The sequence below is a fragment of the Cylas formicarius genome, unplaced genomic scaffold, assembly GCF_029955315.1.
Source record: "Cylas formicarius isolate icCylForm1 unplaced genomic scaffold, icCylForm1.1 PGA_scaffold_8__14_contigs__length_24414737, whole genome shotgun sequence".
NCBI lineage: Eukaryota > Metazoa > Arthropoda > Insecta > Coleoptera > Brentidae > Cylas > Cylas formicarius.
Window position 1 is genome coordinate 18,334,036 of NW_026844361.1, and position 13,706 is coordinate 18,347,741.

At 31.4% G+C, this 13,706-nt stretch overlaps 1 protein-coding gene across 10 annotated transcripts in view; it reads left to right on the forward strand.

Moving 5' to 3' along the window:
- Positions 1 to 13,706, forward strand: part of LOC132705980 (optomotor-blind protein-like) — a 243,944-nt gene that overhangs the window by 86,743 nt on the left and 143,495 nt on the right. For 6 of the 10 annotated variants that reach the window (XM_060676980.1, XM_060676986.1, XM_060676987.1 and 3 more), the window contains exon 1: positions 6,118 to 6,308. The exons of 1 other annotated variant lie outside the window; for it this stretch is intronic. The gene's annotated coding sequence lies outside the window, so the exon portion shown is untranslated. Of the gene's footprint in view, positions 1 to 6,117; positions 6,309 to 8,528; positions 8,626 to 10,133; positions 10,153 to 12,007; positions 12,084 to 13,706 lie in introns of those variants that run through there. 3 more of the 10 variants (XM_060676982.1, XM_060676985.1, XM_060676984.1) reach the window with 3 other exon arrangements.

Genomic DNA, 13,706 nt, shown 5'->3' on the forward strand with positions numbered 1-13,706 from the left:
ATATAATTTACACAGTCTTTATATAATTCATTCATTGTCTTGTTTTTTATATACATTTCTTTTCGTATTGTATTTATGACTTGCCATAATTGTAGAACAAAACGTGATCAATAAATTCTATTCTATTCTATTTTATTCTAATGGATACGTCATCATGACCATCATGGTCGGTTTACCAAACATACGAGATTTAGATTACCGTTACAACAACCAATACCATTGAACAGACTGATGATGTTTTAAAAGTGGTGAAAACGGAATTGGCCCCATATTACAACGGCGGATTGGGTGGTTTACATTTGCAGGTGCTGTGAACTCTTGCTTAAAAATGAAACCCACCGGTGTAGAATTAGAACTAGTTTTTTCCTCTGTGCTATCCCTTGCTGCAAGAATACGATCACAGTTACATTCCACATCAGATTCACTAGTGATGCTCAGAAGCGTTCTATTTTGTATACATTGCATCTCAGCGAGTAATAGTTATTTGACTAAAATAATTTAAAAATATTAATTATTATAACCCCAGAAAACACTTTTCAAAGTTTTGGTGATTTCCAGATTAATCCCGGGATGCTGAGATTGATATAAAAGGTCCCGACATCACGAAATTCAATTCCGATATCGAAACTTGCTTCTTAAACCTTGCCCCTCCTCATTTCAATCTATCAGACAGCATTTACTTCGCAAACTAACTTTGGTTTTCCACGCTTCTTGCCTCTCTTTTATTAAAGGGAGAAAGTACCTTTAACACCAGTGTCCGTGAGTGTCATTTCGTTTTTCCTATTTTGTGTTTATAAAAATTTGACCTAAAAAGCTTTACTTCCCTTCTTTATAATTTCAAGTATGTATGTCAACTATATCCTTGAAAAGTATTTTTTATCTTATTAATATCACAAATCTTGCAAACATCACGACTATCGAGATACAGGGTGCCCTCCAATAATCACCCAGTAACCTGCAAAGTTATATAAATATCCATCAATTTATCAATTAAACGTACCCAGAAGCGAACGGTTGTAAAAAAAAGGATCAAATAAACTAACCAAAGCTCTATACTATATCCGCCTGTGTCGACTCATTTTTTTTTTGCACACTGTATTACTCCGAAAGGAATTTGCAGTACACTACTATTAAATCATCGATTAAATTTAAAAATTGATTTCAATAATCGGCAACACTGGAAAATGGATGGAAGTAAAAGGTACGTCACGTGATTTGGGGGAACGCACCCAGTCAGTTTTCCTTTGTATCGAGTTTCCAGATAATTCGAGGGCGCCCTCGCTGCGCAACAAAAATATCGGACCAATCTACACCTCCATTTTGCTTTGAGTAGGCAAATGTGCAGTCGAGTTGCCTTTGTATCTCGCTGCAAGATAAACCATGAACGCTTTGAAGGGAGTTAGTTGATGATGTTCGATGATGCTCCAGCTGCCGACTATATTGGCGACTGCTGAATATCATCGTGGTTAGCAATAACTAATATTAATGACAAAATGACGGGCCTAGGGGAAGTGATATTGAAGGTGGAGAATAATGGGGTTTCAAAGATGTCCAGAATTTCCAAAAAACGAGGTTTTTAAAACATTTATTTTAATTTTAATAAAATAAAATATCGCTTGCTTAACTTTTTTCAAATGCTTTGTCAGAATCACTTTTTGCTAGTTCACTCGGATCGGATGATAATTCAAACATATGACTATTTACAATTCTGTAGTTTCATTTTTTTTATCTAAAAATATGTAATATTCAAAAGCAGCGGTCCCAAATTGTATAAACAAGATAGAATTTGTTTTGACAACATATAATTTTATTAGTACACATATAATAATCGACATGTGCAAATGTATGAAATAGTTCGGTGAAATATAAAAAGAAATAGTATATTATGCAACAAGTGCGGTAAACGGAATTTGACTCACGATTTGACACGAGCGGAGCGAGTGAGTTAAAAAATATACTTTTTCTACGACCGTTAGTTTTTCATTTCACACATTTTCACAAACCACGAATACATTCACTGACAGGACCGTCAAAATTGACAAACGTCAAAATTCAAAGCGTGGGAAATATCTCCGAAAACATCCGATTGCTCCCAAACCCGTGCGGTAAAATCCCGGAAATATCCGAATTGGCTCGGATTCGTGGGAAACGAAACTGACGTGGTAAAGCGACGCTTTCCGCACGTAATTAGGTATTTTACAGACGGGAGTAGAGAAACACATTTCACCTCGGTATTAGACTATCCGAGAAAATTGAAAAAAAAAGTAAATCGACCAGGAAAAAAAACTGGGTATTATTTTCGAAATTTAGTTTTATTCTACGTAATTGTTTTATTGATTTTTTAAACATTGGTTTCTACAGAAATTTCTGGTATTAACTGTACTATTTAAAAGCTAAAACAAATTCAAATCTTTCTTATTTTAATGCTGTTTAGTCTATCTCTGCAAGGAAAGTTATAACTCCAAAATGAGCTAACGCGTTTCAATCAACTTGGAGACATTAAAGGGCTTCTCTGAGTGACGCGAATGCGATTGTTTACCTTACCACCAGGTGGCGCATTAGATAGTTTTCAATATCTTGATCCAAACGTAAAATATGAATAACTTAACTTTCAGAAGAGTTGGATTTTTAGAAAAAAATCCACTTTACATTTCTAAATTCAGCAAATGCAAAATAATTTAAACGGTAGGTAATCGAGAGACTTTCACTAGGAGCATGTATCGACATGATGCCGACGTTGCCTATGCCGATTATACAGGAATTTACAAGCAACTATGAAAAAAATGTTGAGAAGGTTCATTCAATAAAATCTCGTTTTTGAACAATGGGAAAACGAGTGAAGTATGTCTGAAACGCTGTTTGGAAAGAAAATGGCGCAAAGTATAGGTTAGTTTGTGAAATATAGAGGCACGCGCGGAAAATCATTTCCTTTTCTACGAAAATATGAATGTCGCCTGCGGCCCTTCAATTTTTACCGTAATAGGAGCAGTGTATTATTTAATAACTATATGACTTGGCCAGATAAAAACAAAATTTGTTTTCATTCCAATCTTGATAATTAAAAATAAACTATTTCTATTATCACGTCAATAATTAAAAAAAATTGTTAGTCTCTAACAATATATTAGTGACCGAGTTAGTGAATAAATGTAATTTTTAATGGAAAAATTGGAGTGATATTTGAAAACTGGTAAAAATGTCAAAACGTAGTAAGCTACGGGATAATTTGATTCATTTCCAGGGTATTGTAAAAAACAACATAAATATTACCATTCCATTTTTATTTCAAATATCATTTGGTGTCCTAAATAATAAATTTACTTTCTATTTGGTTAAGTCGTCAAGTGGTCAAGTAACCAATCGCAACCGCATCACTCGTAGCACCATTCATAGCCTAGGAACGGCGCTATCTCGATTCCAGGTTTATTATTTAAGAAAATTTTCGCCACTTTCCTTGCACAAAATTGAATAAATAGATTTGCACTTTTTCCAGCTTTAAAATAGGTCTCATTTTAATCATGGTTAAAATTATTTGTAGAAACCGAATTTTAAAATTCAAGAAAACAATTACGTCAAATTTAGAATAAGACTGCACTTTCAGAAACTCGAACGTAATATCCAGTATTTTCTCTTGTCTCATTTAATTTCTCTTTTTTTTATTTCTAGGATTTTCCGTTTACTGGGCCACCCGGTATAACTTTATATAAAGTTATAACTATGATCCCACATACGATTATATAAAATAAATATAATTTTATATGTTTATAGTAAACAAACAATATCAATATCTTTATGAATTGCGTTATTTACAAACAGATAACCTACAAGGTAAAATGTCGGTGCATTTGCATGGTTTTAATTCATCTTTAAAATCGGAGTAAAAGAGAATCAAAATCTCTTTTCTACTTCTAATAATTCAGATATTTCCTTTTGGTTTTCCCGGTTTGTCCCTCATTATAAAGCAGCTAAATTCAAGAACTACCAAGGTTTATAAACAAAGTCTTATATCTCCACAACAAAGTCTCTCATTGTTTCAATTTTTTGAACTTTTTCAGCGCATAATAAAATAATATTTTTTATGTCTCGTGAGTATACACGTAAAAGTATTAAGGAATAAAAAATTTGAACAGCAAAATGATTTTCAATATTTTCATTTGAAACCTTACGGGTTTTCTATGCCCAAAGGGCTTTTGTATTATTATTAACAGTTCGAGTTTTCAATAATTTTATGTATCATGCTTTAACTTTTCGTCTAAAAGATCCACGTTCGCAAGCGATTCGAGATCTGGTCTACCTAATTATTACATAAAAAATTTGTACATAGAAAATTAATAGAACCTAGCTTACGTTGCTTTAGAGACACACAATAAAACAAACAAAACCGAACTAACCAACAAACCGAACAAAATAGATATGGACCACACATTCTAGTATATCTACCAGAAGATCAAATAAATGATCTATGCCAAAATATTGGAGGCAACATCAAGTTATAATATAAGGAAATAAAATAAGTACCTATTATAATAAAAAATATACCATATACGTTAGTCTTATCATTTATCGTATTCTTGTTTGTATATTTTATGAAAACATATCTTAACAAACTTTTGAAGCGTGGCTTTGTAGTTATTTATTTTACAATAGTTTCGTGAGTCTATTTTGTGTTGGATAATAAATCTGTGTTTTTTTTTAATATATAACTATATTTTGGTTCAAAATTTGTTCTATTTAAGATCCCGAATTTTCTTCCATAAATTTTAATTTTTAACTAAATTACAAAGAATTCGCAATAATTTTTGGAAAAATTATTTGGGAATTTGTTAGTGTTATTACAGTGTTAGTGTTATTACAAAAATTTTATATTTCAAGTAAATAATACAATGTCCTTCTTTTAAAATGTCCTAACTTTGAACTAATTTTTAATGATTTTGAGACAAAGTAAATATGAAATCATGATAAAAAGCAAAGCCTTGCTTCAAATTCATGTAACATTAACTGAAAAAGTTCGGTAATTCCCTCAAAAAAATTGCATGCATGACAAAGCTATAAGTTAATGCCTCAATTTCATACAATTTAAAAAAATAATTTTTAAAGAACTTGCCTGGTTGGCAAAAAATCGGAGAAAAATGTTTTTCGTTGTAAGTTTTTACCTATTAATATATAATTTTTTTTTATATAGCGATAGCGTAACTTAAGTTTCATTCATGTAAGACATTGCTATTATTTTTGGCATTTTAATAGTGACAGGTATTGTCATAACCTTTGTTTATTATGGGTTGTCTCATGCTCTTTTGACATTAAGACTAAGTATAAATCAAAACCTTAAATGAACGATCTTATTGCGAAGCAATGGTTTAACTTTTTTAGAGCTATGACAAATGCAAACATTGTAACAAAAACAGTAAAAAGTGTTTAACTTTAGATGTATAAAAACCCTGTTATTGTTTTATTTCGTTTCTTTCAAGCAAACAAACTTAAATATTTTTAAAAATCCGATAACCTGCATTAAATAAATAATTTTTTTTTGTTAAGTTGTTACTTTTTGGACACTTAAATATAATTATTTAAAAGTGTTTCTACATTTTGTGGAGTATTATTGAACAGTGTTCATGATTTAATTAAAAACTGTTTATAAATATAGAGTTTTTTTGTGAACACTCTGAGTAATAATTATATTGTATTAAAGTTTGACGTTCGTAATAATGTTTTCTTTTTATTGATGTGTTTTTATTAATATTAAGTAAAATTTACTGGCATAACAAAAAAGTCGAATCAGTCAAACACTGTGCGGCAGCCGTCCAGACGACGTGCAAAAAAAAATCGCCGTAGAGAGAAAAAGTTCGATTCGGGGCGATAAAATATCCCGGGGGTCTCGATGGGCGACACAACCACGCAGGAGGAATCGAATTACGCGCGTATAGATAAAATATCGCCTTCGTCCGTCGTCGCCGAACACGACCCGACTCTCTCCGTCTCGACAAGCCTCGCCCACCGTCGTCTTCCCCACCATCGAGTAGTCGGCAACGTGGCCACGCCCACGTTCGTCTGAGGCCCCGCGACTCGCCTGTCACACTTTGAAGGACCACGGAACAGGCAGTCGGTCTCTTCGATTTTGATGGGTTCGTGACGGTCAGTCGGAACCGGCGTTGTCGCGTCTACTCTCTGGCATTAGAATTCGGCGACTTTTGTTGTCTGTGATTTTTTATTTCATTTTTGTATGGTGGTGTCGTAAATATTGAATCACGTTTCGATTGTCGTCTCGTGGAAAGGGGTGGGGCGTTTGGGGTATTTGATATTGATGAGAGGTGCGTTTGTTTTGATGTGTTATAGCCTTAAGTTAAGCAACTTTTATTTATTATTGTTTTTTTTTTTGGCTAAAATTTCTCGAGATGTTTAAATACACTCAATTTATTGTACAAGAAATCTCTTAATAACTTGCAACAGGTCTTCGATTTACACGAACTTTAAAAAGGTGCTAAAATTTGTTAAACAAAATGTATTTGAAAAAATTGACTCCATTATAATCAGCTTTAAAACCGCAAACGTTGAAATTCGAGACGATTTAATCTTCACATTAATTTGTAAATTTACTGTAACTACAAATCATTGAAATTTTGCATGTTTATATAGGAAAATAACTTTAAACACGAAATCATTTTGTAATTTTGATTATCGCGGAATATTATGATACATTTTTACTGTATTATTTTTATAGATTTAAATAGGATTTTCGTTATTTTTGTCCATTTGCTAATTTTTATTCCAAAACATAAAATACACTGTGGACTTTTTTGTATCTGTTTTTTGTTTTTTTGACATTTTCTTTTTTGCCCACTTTATTTTTGTTGCTTGGCTGATGCGATTTTTTTTCAAGAGCTATTACTATCTTTTATTAGTTTGATGCGATTATAGGATTTTTCTTCAGTACCTCAAAGTCACTTCTGTAAGCGTTTTCGTTAAAACCGAAAGCCTCAAAAAAACCCAATAATTTGATCCTTACTTTTATTAATAGGATAAAATTAGAATCCAAACGGATAATTAAACGCGACGGCTAACTTTTAAAAATATTTTTTAATAAAATGGGCTCCTATAGTATAGGTAATATATATACATCTACAGCATTATTTTATTTATTTATATTGAGCGTCAGGTAATATCGTTGACTGTAATAATCTTACTTATATCAAATACAAGTATCTTGTATATTTTAATTGATTTCTTCTAGGTAGTCCTTTGCAAATGGTATTATTTTTTAATTTATTAATTAATAATTATTCAGACAATTTTGGAATTGGAAATAATTATTTTTTGAAGTCTTTCTCAAACAAAAAGTCATTTTCTAAGGTTCAGTTCGAAATACTAAACATTTATAAATATGCTAAAGAAACCCAAAAATAAGCGTTTTTTTAAACCTAGGTCAAAAAAACTTTCCATAATTACGAAGTAAATATAAATAAATTTAAAAAATTTAACTTTATTTTGTTATACTATCTTGGCGCCCGCGAGGGCGCCCCCCTTTAATAATTTATACTATCTTGGCCGTTTTTTGACAATACTTTTCCAGCCCTTCCACTTTTTAGTCTTTCTCTTTAATCGTTTTCTCTGTCCTTTTTTTTTCTTTGTCGCTTTGGGTCCTCTATCTCAAAACCTGGGAGACATATCGCGAAAACTGAGTGGAATTCCAAAACTTCAAGTACGTAAACAATCTTAAAAACTAACGAAAAATATCAATTAAATATTTAATGCAAAATAACTGAAATCTTATAACTCAGTTTTTTTTTTAATTCTCTGTCTTATTGAGTATCCGACGAGTGACACTTTGAAACACTTTATCTGAAAAATAGAACAACAGAAGTTTGTATTAAGGGATATATATTTTTATAAAATCACATATTTCTTTATTTGCCTCGTCTAATTTTAAAATTTTACAGCAATTTCGTGTTGTTTGCTACCCAATTTTTACAATCCCCGTAATATCAAAGGTCCAAAAAAATCTTTTGACAATTGTAGAATATTTTGTCACTTTTGTCACAAATTGTATTGGGCCCTAATCGTATATATATATATATATATATATATATATATATATATATATATATATATATATATATATATATATATATATATATATAATCGCGTATAGTATTTGAGACCAAATTATTGTTGAAAATAATTTTCCTATTTTTGCGAACTTATGGTTAACAGGACGAAAACCCTTTCATTTACGTCGAAAAAATAGTAAATATTTATGTAACCGCCAAACTTGCCCAATTCTTAAAAGTTTTTTTTATTATTCTACGATTTTCAATTAAATGTACCCGAACGAGTCGCCGCTGCATTTTAACCCGATATTGTTATAGATCGTGTCGGTTTCTATCCTTTGTATATGGAACGTCGAGTAGATTTTGTGTCAGCAAACGCTCACCTGTTGTGTTAATTAATTATGTTGTGTGGTTCAGACATGTCTGCCTGTATTCACCTGTAGTCGGGTTTGATTACCAGTTTCAGTGAAACGTTTTTTCATTTTTGTTGTGTTGTTGTCGTCGTGATGTTCCGCCCGAAAGCTTTCACAAACGGTGAAACAAAATTTGAAGGAAATTACACCGCTTTTCAAATATTACGGTGCGTCGAATAGTGATTTGTGGAAAAATATCAGTTGTTGCTAATGCAAATGTACCAGGTCTTATTTATTTCGTGGTAAAATGGTTTAATATAATTTCTAAATAATAAATTCCGTTTCAAACTACAATACTGGGAAAATATCTCATTTAATGGGCGCAAAAATGACTTTTTTTCAACCAGAAATAAGGGAATATTTAAACAGACCGTATAACAACAATCCAGGAATTTTTAGGTAAAATGATACTTAACAATTTACAATTTACAACAATTAATATGCATTTTTACATAATTCCATTATATGGCGTTTATATTTTGTTTTTCTATAAAAAATGAAAATACTAGTTGTTCCAAAGATATCAAATCATTACGGTGAACATTTTTGTCGTATATATAGTTGAAACTGAACTAGTAAATTAGACCGCTAATTATTATTAGAGAATTATGTAGAACATGACAAAATGTGACAGTTAACTCTGTGGTGATGGCTGTTTCAGAAAAGATAACTCAAAGTTTAGATTAGTGTGTAGTAGATAACTACAAAAATGTTATAGCCAAATGAGGTGAAACAATTATAAGAGATATACAAGGTGTTTTCAAATAGTAAGTTGACTTTTAAGTTTTATCAAAAAGTATTTATTTATTTATCAAAATTAATGTCGTCCCCTTCAAAATATGCACCCCCGGATATATTCTTTCCACTCCTCGAAGCACTTTTGGTAAGCAGTTTCTGGTAAATCCTTGAGTTGTTCCAGGGATTTTTTCTTTATCTCCTCAATCCTTCCAAAACTCCTTGCTTCTTTCTGGGTTCTTCTGTTGGGACGAATTGGAGCCAATTTTGCTGCTATACGTTTCATGTCCATGACACGAGCAAATAGGTATGCCGACGTCTTCAACCACTTCTCTAATAGTTATTGACGTGCAAGTGTTTTGCAGCACCGTAATCCATTTTCCACATAAAATTTCTCTGTATTTGATTTTTTTTTTAACAAAAAGCGGAAATTCTATTATTTTTTAAAGTACTCAAGCGAGAACAAATTTTTTTCCTAACGTGGAATACTTTCTTTTGGTGGCAGGTGTGGGGTTGGGGTAAAGATTTTGGCGTTAGAGATCACCAATTTCAATTAGATAAAACAATTGCGCATCGACGAAACGAAATTAAAGTAAAAGTCGGGGTGAAAGAAAACGAACGCGACACAAAAAAGGAACCCCCGGCAGAGGGAAATAAATCGTATCGCGGGATTCCTTCGGGCGACTTTTCTACGCCCCTGTTTATTCCCATCTGGCGCATACTCCCAAAAATTAGCTTTGGGTTCGACTCTCGCGGCAATCCGGAGTCCACCCAGTCGGACCGATCAAAACGTCTGGATACGTCGTCGAGGTATAAATCCTACGCGGTCAGGATTTTAATTCGATTTTTAACGGAATTTAAGAGTGCCGTTTATACAGTGGAGGCAGTTGTGAGGAGGTTCGATTTCGCGCGTTACCGTAAATTCCAATTGGAGTGAAAATTATACGACGTCGTATTATGTGAGTACCGGTTTTGAGTGAGAGGGAAAAAATTATTAATTAATCGAAAGGAGGGGCGAGAAGAGGGCGGCCGCGGTTTGAATGAAATACTATTTGCTCGCGTGTCGCTCTTAATAGCTTTGTGCCCGCTTATCTAGATCTATGTGTTAAAACGCGCGCGACGTTCTGTTTACATATTTATTACGAATTTTATATTTTTCACGATAAAACCTGCAATTCCGGGAGGCGGGGTACTAAAATAATAAAACACAATTTGGATGATTTTATTTTGTATGCTCGTCTTACTATTGCTATAGTTACTAAGGAGTACATTTTATTAAGATGTGTCTTAAGAATATCTACTTATAACTTGCTCTTTTGGAAATATCCGAATAATCTTTATATTATATAGGGATAGGCAAAGAAAATATTAGTAAATAGCACTAAATTCTTAGGTTTACAAATTGACGAATTTCTTGATTGGTCTGAACATATTGATTATCTGCTAAACTAATTAAATTCAATTTGTTATGGAATTAGAGTCGTTGCAAATTATATGAATAATAGGAAACTTTAAAAATTTTTTACTTTGCAAACTTTCAGAATTATCTTTTGGGGAGGTCAACTACAGAAAATTTTCGTGGTTCAAAAGAGGACTCTTCGCACTGTTTAAAAAATGCAATTGAGAGAGAGCTGTAGAGGGGTGTTCAAGGCTGAAGGTATCTTTACTGTATCTGCTTTATATATTTATGAAGCATTGATATTCTTTTTTAAAAATCGAAAGGACTTCGAACTCCAGATATTTCATAGATATAATACCAGAACAGTAAATGTGAAATACCCTATTCACCGTTTAACCTTAACTGAAAGGAGTCCTTATTACATGTGCCTGAGATTGTACAATAAATTACCAAATGAGGTAAAAACCATTGCAAATCTAAAAATCTTTAAATACACAATAAAAAGTTATTGATAGAGTTAGAACCTTACTCCATAGAAGATTTTTTCTATAATATTTAAATAATTGTTTAATTAATAAGATGTAATTGAAATTTGTAAGAATATCTAGTGTTTTTCTTTTTTGACGCCGATGTGTTTGGTATATTATTTTTAGGTTATGTATTTATGTTGTAATTGTAGCGATGAGCAGTTTCTTATTTGTAGGATGATTGGAAAATACAAATTAGTTTTAAAGATACAAAAAAAAAATTAATAAGAATCATTTATTGTGTTATACACCCTCACGGAGCTGTGTAGTTGTGTTAGCAGTTTTAAATATTATTTCATAACTATAATTTCTACACGTCGGTAACGAAATCTTTAAGTAAGTGTGGTTAAATTTGTTAAAACAAAAAATGATAATTGCTAAACAATTATACGAAATATATGTCTAAAGCTATTACATTTTATATTGAAGTATTTATTACAATTCTGGGGTTGAATATTCGCAATATGTAAATTAGCAAGAACAGTACGGTTTCTAAAATATAAACAAAATAATTGATTGATTAAATTCTGTCTAGTTTCAAACATTTTACATTTTACAAGAATTTACTTACTTAATCAAAACAAATCCCTTCATAAAAACTAGAACGGAATTTTATTATTTTTATTTTTTGTTTCAATTGCTTATTTTCTTGATTTGCTTGAAACTCTAGTTTTATTTTAATATTTCGCATATGTTAATTTGTTTTTTTAACCGTGCTAAATGCTTTGTTTTTTTTTTTTAAATCGAATTAGCCTGTTTCCCTTAGTTGTGCTTTTGTAAATTGATGAAAGCAAATTGTATACTGACCAAAGCAATGTCTATACCATGCGTCATCGCACGTATTAACTTTGATCGTTATTTAGCTGTCACGATTTTAGGTGATGTGTAAATTCTTCGCGTGATTTCCCAACATATCGAAACCAACGCGGCCGAAATATGTAGAACTGCTTGCGCGCCATTTTAGGTAAGCGCTAGAAAAAAATGTGCTATACATAATTGGCGGAATAATTATAGGCATGGAAAGGTGAATCGTTTACCGTCTGAAGTCTTGGAGGCTTAGCTATTTGCGACTACGCGTATAAAACTTACCTTTGATTTAGATAGAAAGAGTTTTTTTTTGTTTGTACATATACTGTCAAATCTGGCCTGAGAATTTGAAAAACACTACCTAAGGTATTACCTAAATCGTTTTCTATTTTGGAAAATATTTTGTCCATCAAGTCATTTATTTTGAAATATTTGAGCCGACCTCATCTAAATAATAATTCAAAAAGTTTAATATATAGACGTTACTTCAGATAATTGTGGGATTACTGGCCTATCTCAGTCTTCTTTACGTCTATTATCAACAACTTATTTTAAACATCATTTTCTGTTGATGTCTCTTCGTTTTTTATTATTTATTTTTTTCTTTACACTTTTTAGTCCAAAGTCTTCCTCTTCAATCATACGTTGTTCGTTATACGTCAACTTAGCAATCTAGGAAACATAAAGCATCAAAGCGTCAAATTATTTTGCAGTGATAAATTATTTTTCCCTCTTTCAATAGGTGCAAATTCCAACCTATTTTACTAATAAATGATATAATGAAATAAACTTCCTTTGAATCATGCAATTTTGCAGATGAAAAGTAGATCTTTGTATTCCGACGGATACTTTGCGGATGTTGGACCAAGTGTTTCCGTTATACTTATATCTTATGAGCTGTAGCAGATGATTAGCCTTAGATTAGTCTAGATTAGTAGGCCTAATACCTCATAACTCAAAAAAAATTTAAATTGATCTACATACTTTAACAGTATTAAGAAATCTATAGGTCATCTTTGGAAAGGAAAAGTAATTCGTGGAAATGTTGCTTAATACCTAAGAAAGTACCTAAGAAAATGTCTACCACATGCTATTTTTTTTTTTAATCTGATTTAGTTTTGCACCAATAAGTTCGATTTTTTATTTATTTACACTCACCTTTTCAAGAAAGGTATAGGAATATTTAAGATAAATAGAACAATGTACTTCAAATTCCTGTACAAAAACTTAAAGTTGCAAACTTCGTATTATTTAAATTTGTATGTTTGGTGTACTTATCTCTATGCTTCCGTATGCATTTTTTAAGTATTTTAAACAATTTTGTCAAGTGGATGCTTCGGTTCTAACTGTTACATTTTTATTCAAAATTTATAAGATTTTAAAACTAGACTTTTTACATTTTTGTACGTACAAATAAAAGCCCGACCGGAATTTACTACAACTTCAAAGCGTCGAGACGAAAGACAAATTTCAAATTTTTTGAGTTCGAAAATCACATAAACTCTTTGCACCATTACATCAACTCCACGTTTGTAAACAGTACCCAAGAGAGATGGCGCTCGAGTCATATAAATTGAAATTAAAAGTCATTTAATTCTAAAGACAAAACATTACCCAAAAAATGTCAATATTTTTTTTTAGTTTGATGATAAAAATAAGAATTTATGAGATAATTAGCGTAAACTATTTATTGCGACAAAAAAAAAATATATAAATTTTATAAATAGATTATTAATTAATGACCAGTAAGAGCAAACAATACAAGACATAAAAAATCACA